Genomic DNA, 16720 nt, shown 5'->3' on the forward strand with positions numbered 1-16720 from the left:
GATTAACATTTTGTGAGCCCAGTGCCAATTATAGTTATGGGCCCTCATGTAGTCATTTTTGGCCATTTCCAAGTGTGAGCCAGGTGTGGCAGTGTTATAGTATGTGGCATTGAGTCCCAGAGGCATTTTTCATTTTGATCACACACTTCCACAAGATTATATGTTACTGATATACACAGCTTCCTCATCCCCCAGTTTTTCTCATTGAACTGTACACCCAGGTGGGTTTACCAGTGTCCACAGTGAGCAGAATTTTCGTAATGATCAGGGGAAACTCCCTACAGATTTATCTCCTTCCTTATCGAGGCAATCTACAGCCATGTCTCAAGGAACACCCTACTTGACTAGTCTTTGTATGTGATCCTGGTCTCAACTCAATAAAGTTCCACAGCCTGCAGCTATCTGATCAATTCTGACAAATCCCTTCCCTAGCACCCAGTAAAGTGGAACAATTTTCAGTCTTGTGATTGGAGGACATCTGGATCTATATTGCAAGACTGTCCCACATAATGATAGATTTTCTTTCTGAGTATTAGGTAAATCTAGAAAGGAAAAGCCCATTTCTGTGTCCAATATTCCTATGTACCTGGTATTGTACCTAAGGGTGCTCATTTCCTCTAGTAGAGCCTTCGCTCCCTTACTTATCATATTAACCTTTCCTGGTGTGATCCACATACCTCCCTTGCTAGACTTCAGAGAGAGGTGCATTGTCCACTCAGTCCACTTCTTTGATAGCAGTGAACCAAGGCCATTAGCACTCCTAATTCAGTCTGGAAAAAGCTTCTCAGGGTGAGATCTGGGCCAAAGCTGCCTACTCCCCTGTGCACACATGTTCCCCATTCACACCTCCAGCGCCTTCTAGTAGTCTACTTTCTATTCAACAGCATGGCTCACAGCTTCCCCCACTCCTTATCTGCTCTTTCCTATTGCTAGTGGTCAAGAGAATGCTGGGAAATGTAGTCCCTTCCATTCTCCAGGACTTTCTGGCCAAGGAACTCATCTTCCCAATGTATCTTGGGCTCCCCAGGCCTCTATGCGACTGCAGGGGGTACGAAGGATGAGAATGCACTCCTCTCAGTCCCCCAAGTCAGAATGAGGGAGCTCTGTGGCTGCCTTCCTGGTGGTCTGCAGCTCAAACTCAGCTCCTCTCCTTCCCCTCACAGCGGGGAGCTACTATTGGTGCTCCAGCCTCGCCGTCTCTCCTCCCCCATGAGGCTTAAGCTCCAGTGTCAGCTTTCCACTGAAAGGGAAGGAGAGAAAGCCCCAGGCCTCGCTGTGTGATCCAGCTCATGGGGAAGAAATGCTCACACTACCCCGGCTGAGGAACAGCAGCAAATGGGCATACTGCCTGGAGACTTTCCCTGCTGCTCCCATAGGCCAGAATCCAGCTAATGGAAGCAGTAGGAGGCAGAGCCAGGGACCGGTGCAGGGCACAAAGGCAAGCGCCCTCCACCCCCTCGTGCCCAGACCCTCGTACCACAAGCCCCCTCATTCACACTCCCCATCAAATCCCGCTCTCCCAGCCCACTCTTGTCTCCTGCCCCTGGACAGACACCCCACCCCCAACTAGGGATGTGAACAACTAGTTGACACCTACCCCCAGCCTGGTCCTGCGCCCTCCCTTACTCCTGCACCCTTCCCTCTGGCCAAACACCCTCCCCTCACCCTGCTCCTGCACCGCCCCACTGGCCAGACACCCTAACCCCAGCTTGCGCCTGCATCCTCCTTTGCTCCTGCACCCTAACCCCAACCCACTCCTGCACCCTCCATCTGCCAGACACCCTATCCCAAGCCTGCTCCTGAACCTACTCTTGCTCCTGCACCCTTCCTCCCATCCAGACCTTGTACCCTCGCCCCCTCCTGCACTCAGGCTCCTGCCCAGATCCTGCACCCCGATTCCCCTCACTGGTAGTCCTGTCCCTCATACTGAACGCTCCATTTTTGTCCCAAACTCAGAGCCTAGGGAGTCCACAAAATCCACTAACCCTGGAATATCATAAGAGTAAATCTGGCCTATGGGAAGCCCTGACCCTCAGTCTTCCCTGTCCCTTCCCCCTTCCCCGGTGTGGCTGGAGTGCCAGAGGAGTGAAGTGTCTCAGTTGGGGGCCACAGTGAGGGTTGCGGGTTTTTGGAAGGTTTTTGTTTTTGTTTTTGCTTCTCACTTGTGTGGTCCCCAACTGATTTTTCTGTGGGTCAGTGACTCCTGACCCTAAAACGGTTCCCCACCCTTGCCATAAAGAAAACATAGGAACCTTTTGTGTTGGACTTAAATTAATATTTTACTTCATTTAAAATGAAGTTTGATAAACTCACATGAGAAAGTGAAAGCATTTAGTCTGTTTAATAATTTAAATTAATATTTCCTTTCTTACTGGTTAAATTAAACCGTTCTCCTTTTTTTAATAGGAATAAGAGATCTTTTGGAAAAGGCTTTATTTTCCAAAAGATCCCCGTCTAGACTGGCGCTTTTTTCCGGCAAAGCTCCGAGCCGGGAAAAAGCGGCAGCCATGTTTATGCAAATGTTCATTTGCAATTGCGATGTGTCTAATTTGCATCCCTTTTACAGAAAAGGGATGCAGTCTAGACACAGCCACTGTGTTAAGGGGATAGGAGAGCACTGTGTTGCATGGGGATGGTCAGGTGGAGCTGGTGGTAGAGCACAGGGCCAGGGGAATGGTGCCCCTACCCACAGGGAGCAGTCTGGGCCTGGCCCTGCTGGCTGGAAGACTGCCCACACTCACCCAGCATTGACATCATCAAGTAGGTAAAGCAGCAGCAGGCAGAGGCGGACAAGGGAGCAGGGGGTCACAGCAGCTACTCTGCCCGCCATGATCCCAAAAGGTAATTTCTATAAAACCTTTATTACCGTATAAATGTTTAGTGTGTTATAACAAAATAATTTTACCAATCACTGTTTCAACTCAAATTTTTCTTCGACCTCTCTTATAAACACTCATTGCATGACTATTTTGAACTCCTTTATATTTAAAAAAATTGCTGTCCACCATTTACAAAAAAAGCACCCTCCCACAGAAATTCCTGCGTACAGGCCAGTCCCCATCATCAAACGGGGCCCTTTTGAGCTTTGCCTTGGGGTCAGGGAGCAATAGGCCCAGTGGTAAAGCCGCCATTGCCCACCAGCCTTACTGCATGGAAAGTACATTGGCTTCAGCGAAGTTGAATAGATTAGATCAGTGGGGAGTAGGGATGTAGTGAAGACTAGGCCTAACGGAAATGACTTATTACCAATATTAATTGAAAGTACCTTGCCGGCATTACATAATCTTTAAACTACCCTATTTTTAAATGAAAAAAAAAAACCCTCTCTGTTGTCTGAGGTCTCTGCGGGCAAGTCTACACTAGGAAATAATTTCAAGATAAGTAATCCCAACTATACATACAATATGATGTGGACTAATTTGGCTAAAACTACTCAAGACAGAGATCTTGGAGTCATTGTGCATAGTCCCCTGAAAACATCCACTGAGTGTGCAGTGACAGTCAAAAAAGCAAATAGAATGTTAGAAATCATTTAAAAAGGGATACAGAATAAGACAGAAAATATTGTATTGCCTCTATATAAAACCATGGTACGCCCACATCTAGAATACTGCATATAGATGTGGTCACCTCATCTGAAAAAAGATATATTGGCATTGGAAAAGGTTCAGAAAAAGGCAACAAAAATTATGAGGGTTTTGGAACGGGTCTCATATGAAGAGAGATTAAAAGACTTGGACTTCTCAGTTTAGACAAGAGGAGACTAAGGGGGATATGATAGAGGTCTATAAAATCATGACTGGTGTGGAGAAAGTGAATAAGGAAAAGTTGTTTACTTATTCCCACCATATAAGAACTAGGGGTCACCAAATGAAATTAATAGGCAGCAAGATTAAAACAAACAAAAGAAAGTTTTTCTTCACTCAGCGCACAGTCAACCTCTGGAACTCCTTGCCAGAGGATGTGGTGAAGGCTAGGACTTTAACAGGGTTCAAAAAAGAGCTAGATATATTCATGGAGGTTAGGTCCATCAATAACTATTAGCCAGGATAGGTAGGAATGGTGTCCCTAGCTACTGTTTTTCTGGAAATGGGTGACATGAGAGGGATCACATGAGGATTACCTGTTCTGTTCACTCCCTCTGGGCATCTCATATTGGCCACTGTCCACAGACAGGATACTGGGCTAGATGGACCTTTGGTCTGATCTAGTATGGCCATTCTTATGTAAAATCGAAATAAACATAGCTGGCTAGAGCTTACAAGCAGCCGAACGCCAATGCCCTTTAACAAGTACATCAAGGGGCTGTGCTCATATGGGATGCCCTGAGGGAGAGTTTAAGCCAAAGCCAGCTGTTAGACTCTCCCCCATGCCTCTCCACAAGGGACACCTGCACTTCCTCAGTATGCTTTCTTCCCCCGCCCCTCCATTTCTCTTCCCTCCCTTCCCACCTTGCCCCCTCTCGTGCAGAACAAATAAAAAAGCCTATTTTTAAAAAATGGCTGTAGACATCTGCATTCTTTTTTCTGGTGCAGAGATTCTGGAGGCTGATCTGCTCACCGCAGACCTTGATGAGATCCAAGATCTCTGCACCAGTCCAGACTGATGCTCTCTTGCATCCCTGGCCAGGACTAGCCGAGGGTGCTGTGGGAGTGCTGGCAGCCGTGGGGGGCTCAGAGGAAGTGTTGGGGTCTGTCATGGCTCCTTGGATGGTGCGGTATGACCCTCCAGGTTAGCCTTTGCCCTGGTGTGAGGATCCAAATTGCAAAGCCACACTCAAGTTAATATATCCTCACTGGTGTTGCATTCACCTGTGTGTGTGGCTAAGGCTGCTGGGGAAATGCAGTAGGCCAAACTGTTTCTGATTCTTTCCCAGTGACTTATGGTAAAACTTGTCTTTTCACTGGGAGAATTGCGGGGAGACATCAAAAGATGTTCAGCACTCCAGAGGTTTACCTTCTGTCATTATTGCAAAGTGAGCATGTTTCCAGGCTGAGTGAAAGTACCAACTGGGTTTGAACCTATTCTCTAGGGCTGGATAGCTAGACCAGGTTGAAAGCAGCTCTAAACTTGTGCCAGAGGGCTTTGTGTGTGGATGAGAGAACTGAGTCATGGGCAACAACCCTGTGTACACTCTGGGATGAATACATACCCCTAGAAACAGTACCCTGCCCACTGAAGTCAATGGGAGTCCTTCCACTGAATTCATCCGCCCCTGAATAGTGCCTTTAATTACTACCTAGAATCATTCTCTGTCCCTCAGGGATACCCAAAGAACAAATTCCATTGGTTACACTAAACATGAAGCTCTTGTTATGGGAACCATGAAATGAAAACCTGAATTGCTCTGTGAATTGTTTATCCTTATACTACTCAAAACAGAATGTCATGTTAGTACTTTGCATAATTTAAGAGACAAAAAGACCCAAAATAAAATCTTAAGAATTTTAAAGCCTTTGACAAAGTTCAATCCAATTACCAATGGATCACACTATAGTTAGAATTAGTTTATTTGAGCAACAACCAACATCACTGTTTTGTCATGGTCTCTCTGACCAGTGTGGGCCTGGAATTTTTCTGAGATTTGTGCTTTGTAGAGCCTCTTAATGGGCTTGTTTCTATTAGAAAACTTGTACTGTTGTAATTAGAGTTTGTCTCCAGGAAGACTTGCACAGTTTGAATTAAAGATGTGACTTTAAACTCCTATAGTTAAAGTGGGCTGAAAGCACAACTAGAGGCTGGGGACCAACTGGCTAAGCACGAATTATGCAGAAAAGGACCTAGGGATTACAGTGGATGAGAAGCTGAATATTAGTCAACAATTTGCCCTTGTAGCCAAGAACGCTAACTGCATATTGGAATGCATTAGTAGGAACATTGCCAGTAGATGTAGGGAAGTGATTATTGCCCTTTATTCAACACTGGTAAGGACACACCTGGAGTATTTCACCCAGTTCTAGGCCCCCCATTACAGAAAGGATGTGGATGCATTGGTGATTGTCCAGCAGAGGGAAACCAAAATGATTAGGGGGCTGGAGCACGTGACTTACGAGGAGATGCTGAGGCACTTGGACTTATTTAGTCTGCAGGAGAGAAAGTGAGGGGGGATTTGATAGCAGCCTTCAACTTCCTGATGGGAGGTTCCAAAGAGGATGGAGGGAGACTGTTCTCAGTAGTGACGGATGGCAGAACAAGGAGCAATGGTCTCAAGTTGCAGTGGGGGAGATCTAGGTTGGATATTAGGAAAAACTATTTCACTAGGAGGGTGGTGAAGCACTGGAATGGGTTACCTAGAGAGGTGGTTGAATGTCTATCCCTAGAGGTTTTTAAATCCCAGCTTGACAAAGCCTAGGCTGGGATGCTTTAATTGGGCTTGGTCCCGCTTTTAGCTAGATGACCTCCTTAGGTCTCTTCCAACCCTATGATTCTGTGGTTTTGTTGATGAGTAGTTTATTTTGCTTTACCTTACATTTGTTAGGAACAGGGGATTTTATTGCTATTTGAAATTGATGAGACCAGTTCTATATGCATTTCTGATGTCAACATTTTTAAAAGGATGTTGAAAAATTGAGAGCACTCAGAAAAGCCCAAAAATACATTTCTGTAAGAGATGCAAAGAGCTTCCTATGTTTAGGTTATCAAAAAGAAAATAAAAAGGTGACTTGACTGTTGTGTCAGTCAGGGGTGGGCAATAATTTTTGATGGGGGGCCACTCCACGATTTTGGAACGTCATCACGGGCTGCACTCTTCCATGATATTAATGGAGAAGGTTCAGGATCTGGGATAGAGGTTGAGTGTAAAAGGAAGCTTTGGGTAAGGGATTGGGGTACAGGATGGCATGTGGGTTCTTTGAGGGAATTTGGGTGAAGGAGGAAGTTATGACCTTGTGTGCAGGGATTTGGGTTGTGTCATAGGGCAGGAAGGGGTTGTTATTATACTCCGGACAATAATAATGTAACTGTACCCAGTTCTTTCTTCCTCCCTTATGTGTAGTCATGTGCTCCCTGGATGCTGCCTCCATGCTAGGGAAGTTCAGAATTGAAACCATCATCCTCCAGCAATACAGCAACTTTGATGGTCAAAATGGCTACTCCATGTCCTCCCCATTTCTGCTATGGGGGTTGGGGGTTTTCACTGACTGAGAATTACCCTAGCCTTCAGTTTGTTTCATTTCAGTGATGGATAAAATGATATCTGTATGTGTAATCTGTCATTTTGTGATCCCCTGTGATGAAAAGTACTGTATAAAATGTGAGTTGTTATTATATGATTGTGCCTGTGCCTTCTGAAGAAAGCAAACTCCTAGGAAGGCCTTGAAGATGAAAAATTATAATAATCAAGCCTGAAGAAGACAAAAGTGTGAATAAGACTTTCAGAAGAAGTGTGACTGAGACAGTGTTGAATATAGGGCAATATAGCGAAAGTGTTAATAAGCAGATTTACAAAGACAGGAAATGTGAGAAACAAAGGTAAGCTCAGGATCAAAGAGAGCACACAGAATTCTTTCTGCAGACATAAAATGGCAACAAAGACTTAAAACCACCAGCACAAATGTTAATGACTCTTTGGCAATAACTGCCATCACGATGAAATATTTTATAAAAAGATAAACAGGATTACTAAGAATCCTTACCAACGACAGAAGTTCAATCTGACTCATCTCAATGCATTTGTAGCCTTCTCTTTTATTTGTATTTTAAAATTCTCATCCATGTATACCATGGGTACTAATGAAGATAATGGAGTAACTGTGCATTTGTTCCGTGGTCACTGCTAGAAGAATTAGGCTCACTGTAGTCACCTTAATAATCATCAACTTTTGGCATTTCCATTGTTACTTCTATGCAAAGGTATTAAATCACTTTAGTGAATGAATGTTAAAGACATTATTGGGAAAGATGATGTTCCCATTTTAACAAAGGGATTAACTGAGGCACTGAGAAGTTTGAAGGGCACCACCAACTTGAAAACATTTTTTAAAAATGAATTTAAATTTGTCTCGGATGTTGCACCTGCCTCTGAGTCTGCCCTGCCAGTGTTGGTGGTTTCAAATCACATTTTCCTATTTTTAACATATTTTTCTCTCCCCTGTCGCTGTGAAACCCACACAAACAGTAGGGGAAGCTGACTGACTATACGGGGGGAAACAGTGAATGTGACTGCACACAAAGTGCTGGCACATGCATTGAGGTAAACAAATGGAAATCTCATTGCTTTCAATCCCCCCTTCAGTTATATTAATATCAGCTGTACCTGTGAAGATAATTAATACAAAAATTATTAGACAATTGTTAGATCTTTTAGTTCATAGTGCCGTTTTGGGTGGCTTTGGCACAGGTCACTCAGGAAGTCTGTGGCAGAGCTGGCAATGGGACTCAGGCTTCTGATACTCAGCCCTGTGTGCAGATACATAGTTACTGACCTAGATACAATTACAAAAGGGCTGTAAAGAACCTTCCTGGTGCCTTGCATAGAGCAGGATAGGATTATGCTTTGCAGTAAACCAAAGAGCTAGATAATCTCTTGTATTGCAGATCAGCCCACTGCAGAGAGAAGCGGAGGAAAGGCACATCAAGGAACTGGTTACAGCTCCATGATTCTGTGGACTAGTCAGCACAGCCTTGATCTCACTGTGAGGTTTACAGCTGCTCTAGTTTGTATGTGCTGACAATAGGTAGAGGAAGCTTCACTGCAGGTCTGACAAACTGTCTGTGCCTCTGACATCCTATTCTAGAGGGAAGCAGCTGGCATAGGAGTCAGCTCAGTTAGCTTTACATCAGTTAAGATCTGTCCCTCATTGGGGAAATGTTTGGATGTCCAGTTACAGCCACAATCTAACCTGTTTGTGCTGCTTGAAGGGGCCAGTGCCATTGTCCTGTCACTGAGCACGCTGTTACAGTTACTTATTTAATACTGATTCTACATCTTCTGTGCTCCATCTTGACGCTATTAATTACTCCATGTTATAACCATCTTAAGTACAGTGTTCCTTGTCCTGTTTCCAGTGACTCCCTCTCAAATGTTTGTTATTTCCTTTCATAGATGAAAATAGTGTCAATGAAGCCTTATACACACGCATGCACAGGTGCATGCGTACACGCACTCATGCACACACCTCCTCCTGGTTAGCGCTGTTGGCATTACCAACCTCCTACAAGTGGGTGAGACCGAATGAAGGTAAGAGTCAACAGAGCTGGGTTGACATAGAAAGTGCATACTCTAACTTTTTAATTCAGTGTGAATTCCTGCAACAGCTCCCACGATAGCACAGCCTCACCTTATCCCTTCAGCTCACCATCTACAAGTGGCCAGTTGTTTAAAAGCTGCATTCTGTCTGCAGCCAAATGCTAAAGGTGAAAAGTACTACTTGCCTATAGAAGGAACATTCCGTTATTTAAAGGAGAATCTGAAGCTAAATATAGTGCAAGGACTGTTAGAGGCTGCTGGAGTGGATGGCAGGAGCTCCACTGCAGTGTGTGCTGTTCCACAGATCACCCACATACCACTTGTTGTGAACTCTTACATGCTACTGTTCTGAGATCTCGCACAGAGCAGAGTGCATCTTCTGCATGGCACCCACTTTGTACCTAGTTCCCTCACTGTGCTTCAGAATAACACCAGTTTTGTTACTATTTTGGTCCTTAGTTCATACCATTTCCTGTATATATTTGCACTTTCATATCTTACTGGTGTATCTTAAGTTCCTGTGTTTAGAATGATGCCCACAAATTCATTTAATTCATTGTCATAGGTTATGTTATCAAACCCATTTTCCCCTCTTTATTGGTCTTTATTGGTTTCCCTTTAGTGCATCAGTCAGCTTATATTGAGGATCTTGGATCTGTACACTGTACTCTATGTGCAGTTCTCTGATGTTTGGCTAAGCTATGATAAATACAACCACAAAAATATTCTACATTTATTAAAATAGTAACATTGAGTTTCCTATAGAAAGCCACAAAAGCCAGAAAATTCAGAATTAAAAAATTGTAGACTGACAGGACTGTTAAATGAGGGATGGGTGGGGAGGACATATCACAACAGTTAAGGACTGTATGCAAAGCCAGAGTTTTAGGTCTAACTTTGAAGTTTAACTTTGTGCCCTTGGCTTTGTGGTGTACAGATATATTGTGGTTATATTCACTTTTATTTTGCTGCTGCTTTTACAGTAATTAAAAGAAAAACCATTCAGAGCCTAATGCTATGGCCTTTACCCAAACAAACAGTGACTGAGAACAATGTGAATTTTGCAGAACAGTGCTGGAAGTATACAAGTATTGAGGTACTAAATTAGAGTACCCACATTTTAAATGAACACAGTCAATTTAAAAATCTCACTTTTGCCTGGTTTTTTATATATCTAATATTACAAGTAACAAGATTGCTACAACTGAAATAAATTAGAGAAAGGTACTTTGAAAGTCTTTTCTACTTGTTTACTTTATACACATGATAGCACATGGTGCATAGTCGTGTGTAACAACTGGATGGAATGCCAGTCAATGTTCCCTCCAATCTTTTTCATTCGTGTATAGACTTTTTCCATCCATGTGCAGAATAATGCTTTTATGTGCCCGAGGCATGTGTGAATGTACATCACCAAGAGAAACAAAAAAACTAACTTTGAGTGTTCTGCTAATCAGTTGGGCTGAATTTGAATCTCTCCTGAGTGGCTGCACAAGTGCACAGCTTACAGGGAACACTAATGCCAGTCTGCCATAGAAGTAATATTTCTGGTAATCAGGCTATGGTATTCTGGGAGAAACTCCATCAATGGAGCTTGTGTAAGCTCTGTGTGACTGTTGGATTCTGCCAAAAATATTAATGCAGTTATCTAGTTTCAAATAGCAGCCTGATACCAGTGTGTATCTTGAACACTGTTTATGGAGCCAGTCTCCTCACTGATGCTTTTTTTTTAATTGCATGCTTTCTGAATACAGCAAGTTGCTTCCTTGTTTCTATTGGGAGAACAGAGAACAGGGAAAGGAGGTTAAATAGAGGAAGGAGCAGGAAACAGGATCTTGGAGACAGTGTTCCCTCCCTCCCAGCAGGGAAGGGAAGAGTCACACATTGAAGGCTTCAGTGCAGGACCACTTTCATTTGTAGATTCCATTCTTTATGCAAACCAATAAAAACAAGAAACAGGGGAATAAACACTTAAGTAATTTAACACCCCATCTACCTGCCATCACAGATTCATCTCTCTGAACCTCAGCAACCACCCTTTAGCCACATATAACCCACATATCTCCACCCTGATCCTGAACAACTAAAAGGCAGCCTTTACTCTAACCATGTCTCTTGTTAGTTATACATTCATGTTCTTAAGTTGATCTGATAGATGATATTGTACTTCGTTCTCTCTATAGTTTTGTACTGGTGTGTAAATGAGGTACATGAAGTACCAGAAGCTTCAGGGGGTAGACGAGTTAGTCTGTACAGGATAAATTTAAAAAACAACCAATAGTCTGATAGCAGTTTAAAGACTAACAAAACATGAAGATGGTATCATGAGTTTTAGTGGGCAAAACTACCAGATTATTTGTGCTACCAGATTATTTGTTGTTTTTTAAGTTAATGAAGTACCAGGTTACAAATAATGACTATGATATTATTTTACACCCATAATAGTTAGGTAAAGTATGTAAATGAATGATCCAAGTTGTGATAGTTCTCAATGTGGTGGTCACTATAAGTTTTAAAATCTGCAGGTGTGCACACATTGGTGTATTGTGATCTTAGTCCAATTGCCAGCTGGTTTTCAGAATGAAGGTACAGATGCATGGGGAAAGGGAATAACATTTTGGCATATCAAAAATGTCTCCAAAAATGTGACATGGGAACTTCAGTTGATCCTTCAGTTTTATTGTGCCAATTCTGGAAAATAAATTAAATCCTTAAATTATTAAACAGATTTTATTCCTGCTTTCATTTGAAATTGTAAAGCAACCTTAACTGTGGTGTCACTACAGATATATGTAGTTGTTGACAGAGCTGAACAGAGTTGTTGACAGAGTTGAAATTTTTAAAGCATTTTTTTCAGAAATGATCTTTATATTTCAAATTTAAATTTTCACCAAAAATTATTGTGGCAGTGTAGTCCAAATTTTTTGTTTTTGCGAAACAATATTTCTCCCCTCTATATTTAGAATCAGAAATGTCATCTAAATGGATGTTCTTTCAGTAACCATTTTGATAAAAAACATTGATATTGATTTCAATCAAAACTTAAAATATTACATTATGGGAGAGCTATAAAAAGGTTTGTAAAACAAAAATTGGGCCATTCCACGTCCCTGAAAACAAAACCAGCTTCAAATCTTTGAAATTTTCACAAAAGTAGACTTTCATATTTCAACCAACTCTAGTTAAAGTTTTGTAGAAAAAAATGCTGAAAATGAGGTCGATGCTCTGAACATCTTGAACCCTAAAAGGTGCAAGCTAATCAAAGGTAATGAAGTCAGTTCCAGATATAGGGGGCAGTATGAAACAAACCTCTGGGTTGAGAAAGGAATGCAAATAGAGCAAATGGGAGAAGAGTTTGTGAAGAGCTCAGCATGCAGTATTGCCAACTCTAAGGGTACGTCTAAACTACATGCCTCTGTCGGCAGAGGCATGTAGATTTGTTTGTTCAGCAAAGGTAAATGAAGCCGCGATTTAAATGATCGCGGCTTTATTTACATTTATATGGCTGCCGCTCTGAGCCGACAAACAGCTGATCAGCTGTTTGTCAGCTCGCCGCTAGTCTGGACGTTCCCCCTGTCAACATCAAAGCCCTTTGTCGACAGCCCCGGTAAACCTCATTTCATGAGGAATAACGGGGCTGCCGACAAAGGGCTTTGATGTCGACAGGGGGAACGTCCAGACTAGCGGCGAGCCGACAAATAGCTGATCAGCTGTTTGTCGGCTCAGCGCGGCAGCCATGTAAATGTAAATGAAGCCGCGATCATTTAAATCGCGGTTTCATTTGCCTTTGCTGATCTGTCTAATCTACATGCCTCTGCCGACAGAGGCATGTAGTCTAGACACAGCCTAAGCGTCCAAAAACTCATGAGCCAGGCATCCCAATATCAGACTGACTTAAAGAGTGATGAGATTTTTTTATTAATCAGTTGGGATTCTTTTTATTTGTTTTCTAAGTTTTGAGACATTAGGGTACACTTGGATGGATGATCAATCATTTTCTGCAAATCTACGAGGGCTAGAAACTTCTATTTAAAAATAAATAAGAAAGCTGACATTCTTATGAAATAACATGTGTCCAGCAACTGGAGCATGAAGAAACACACCAAATATCACAAGTCATTTGATACAATTCCAAGCTGACAACTAATTTGTACAGGAAGTAGGTAGGGATAATATTGGAGATATACGTCCTGATTCAGCAAAGCACTTATGTAAATGATTACATCCCTCTTTCTTCAGCAAAGCCCTTAAATATGTGCTTAAAATTCCTGAAGTCATGCCAGGTATATGCTTAAATCGGGGTAGGGAACTTTTTTGGGGTCAGGGGCTGCTGACCCACAGAAAAATCCATTGGGGGCTGCATACAACTGAGAAACAAAATAAGCCCCTGACTCAGAAGGAGAAAGATACTCCCCACATTCTCCTTGCACACCAGAGTTTGGGGGGGGGAGGGAACAGGCTAGTTGATTTTGTGTGCTCCAGCTCTGGGGGTGGGTGGCTGCAGGGCTTGAGTGCCATCATGGGTTCCCCAACGCTGAGCCTTGGGAGAGAGATCCAGGCAAGCCAAGGGCCTCAATTGGCCCCTGGTCTGAGGTTCCCCTGGCTTAAATGCTTTGGTGAATTTGGTTTTTAGAAGCAGAATAGTAAAATTTCATATTACAGTTATGCAGAGATGTATTCAAAGCAGGAATGATTAATTTATCTGAGATAAAACAAGAAAACACAGACACCCACAAGTCCTATTTTAATTTTTATAATTATTGTGCATAGTGCTTAATAGTCAAATAAAAACTCCAAATCCCTGTCTGAACAGTTTATAGAATAGGTTAACCACACTTTAACTGAACCTTATTTAAAATATAAAAAATTTGATTACCTTCTTTATTATTCAGTGGTTGTTTTTAATTTTCAAACTTCTGTTGTGGGTTAGCAGTAGGTCTGGAAGTGGAAGTTCTGATGCACCACAGGAAAGGCTGTTCTCATAGGTATTTCCTGCCTGGCTGGAAGCAGAAAAGTACCAGAAATCACATGAGAGCTAGACTTCCTGCCCTCTTTTGGAGTTTAAGAAGTTTAGCTAAATCCTCAACTAAGCACCAAGTGGCTGGATAGTTATCCAAACCAACATTAAGCTCTGAAATGTATTAGGTCTGGCCATCACTACTTCATAGTTATTTGGGAGAAGAATTTTGTTGTTTATCCTCTACATGTAAACATCTTTAATACAAAGTCAAATATTATTGGCCTTTCCTTTTAAAAAGGGACAGGGGAGAAGATGCTTCAGAAAAAATGCCTCCGTGTAGTATTTTTTTCTGTTTGTTTATGGCATCAAACTACAATTAAACTAGTATGTATTTATTTGTTTGTTACCTTGCTCTTACAAAACATCTTCCATCCAAAGATCAGTATTATACAGAAAATTACTGTAGCTTCATAATACCCATTTGCAGTAGGTATTTTCATCCCTGATTTAGAGATGAAGAAGCTAGGCACTGAGGCTGGGTCTATACTACAGAGTTTTTGTGCAAATACGCCTGGTTTTGCGCAAAAACTCACGGAGCATTCACACCTCAAGCACGTTTTTGTGCAAGTAAAATAAAAGAATAGAGGGGGTTTTCTAGTTTAGGTATTCCTCTTTCTATGAGGAATAACTCCTTTTTGTGCAAGAACTCTTGCGCAAAAAGGTGTGTGTGGAGGAGTAACAGGGGATTTTGCGCAAAGAGAGGCAATTGAAAAAAGCCCAGGTGCCCTGGTGGCCATTCTGTAAATAGCAAGCAGAGTTTCCTTTCAAGAGATTGTCCATGAAGTCTGGATACTCTCTTTCACAAGAAGATCTTGCAGAAGATCTGTTCTGCAAAAAGCTTCTTGCACAAGAAGCCTGTAGTGTAGACATACTCTGAGACTTTAATGGTCACATTTTCCAAAGAGCTTTCTAATTTTGTCTACTTCCAGTTTTTATGCCTAACTTAGATAGCTTGTCCTAAATTTTCAGAAGTGCTGAGTACTCACAGTGTCTATGCGCCTCCATGGGAGATAAAAGTGCTCAGCATTGCCAAAAATTGAGCTTGAGGTATTCTCATGAACTAGCTAACTTATTACTGGAAGCTGTTTATGTGCAGTGCAATATCCAGCTAGCAGAAGGGCTCCATAATCTCTTCAACACAGAACTACTCCCAGAGTTGAGAGATCCCCGAGAGAAGTAATTAAGTCGATCTAAGACCCAGTGTTGACAGTGCTAGATCAACAGAATAAATCTTCCCTCAACCTATCTGCTGCCTTGTATAGTGGTAGATTTACTCCAGTGACAGAGGAACCACTTCCTGTCACTGTACTAAGTATCTATGCTACAGTGCCACAATAGTAGTGCTGTAGCTGTTTTGTAGATATGCCCTCAGTGCATGGTACACCTGCCACACTGCCAGATATCCAGGAGATTGGCATACTCACAATACCCTGCGGTGAGGACAGTTTTAGTGTGTGCTCCCAAAATCAATGACTACTTCTGAAAATGTTGGCTTTTATGATTTATCCATGGACACTCAGGAAATCTGTGGCGGGGTTGAGAATAGAAACCAGATTACCTGACTAGTGCTAATAACAACAACTCCATGCTTCTGAAAAGAAAAGAGGGTATGTCTACACTACCACCCTAGTTCGAACTAGGGTGGTTAATGTAGTCAATCGAAGTTGCAAATGAAGCCCGGGATTTAAATATCCCGGGCTTCATTTGCATCTTGCTTGGCGCCGCCATTTTTAAATCCCCGGTAGTTCGGACTCCATGCCCGCGGCTACACGCGGCACGGAGTAGGTAGTTTGAATTAGGCTTTCCACGAGGTGTAACGGTAGTTCGAATTAGCCTAATTTGAACTACCTACTCCGTGCCGTGTGTAGCCGTGGGCACGGAGTCCGAACTACCGGGGATTTAAAAATGGCGGCGCCCGGCAAGATGCAAATGAAGCCCGGGATATTTAAATCCTGGGCTTCATTTGCAACTTCGATTGACTACATTAACCACCCCAGTTCGAACTAGGGTGGTAGTGTAGACATAGTGTTACAATAGGAATTCTGGGTATGTCTACACTACCACCCTAGTTCGAACTGGGGTGGTTAATGTAGTCAATCGAAGTTGCAAATGAAGCCCAGGATTTAAATATCCCGGGCTTCATTTGCATCTTGCTTGGCGCCGCCATTTTTAAATCCCCGGTAGTTCGGACTCCATGCCCGCGGCTACACGCGGCACGGAGTAGGTAGTTTGAATTAGGCTTTCCACGAGGTGTAACGGTAGTTCGAATTAGCCTAATTTGAACTACCTACTCCGTGCCGTGTGTAGCCGTGGGCACGGAGTCCGAACTACCGGGGATTTAAAAATGGCGGCGCCCGGCAAGATGCAAATGAAGCCCGGGATATTTAAATCCTGGGCTTCATTTGCAACTTCGATTGACTACATTAACCACCCCAGTTCGAACTAGGGTGGTAGTGTAGACATAGTGTTACAATAGGAATTCTGGGTATGTCTACACTACCACCCTAGTTCGA

At 42.7% G+C, this 16720-nt stretch overlaps 1 long non-coding RNA gene across 1 annotated transcript in view; it reads right to left on the bottom strand.

Annotated features, from left to right (window-relative positions):
* Nucleotides 1-14144, bottom strand: part of LOC142826821 (uncharacterized) — a 37826-nt gene extending 23682 nt beyond the window's left edge. Inside the window, exon 1 of the long non-coding RNA XR_012901080.1 lies at nt 14064-14144. This is a non-coding gene — a long non-coding RNA (uncharacterized LOC142826821). The remainder of the gene's footprint in view (nt 1-14063) is intronic.
* Nucleotides 14145-16720: the final 2576 nt, after the last annotated feature.

The sequence above is a fragment of the Pelodiscus sinensis genome, chromosome 2 (genome assembly GCF_049634645.1).
Source record: "Pelodiscus sinensis isolate JC-2024 chromosome 2, ASM4963464v1, whole genome shotgun sequence".
NCBI classification, from domain to species: Eukaryota; Metazoa; Chordata; order Testudines; family Trionychidae; genus Pelodiscus; species Pelodiscus sinensis.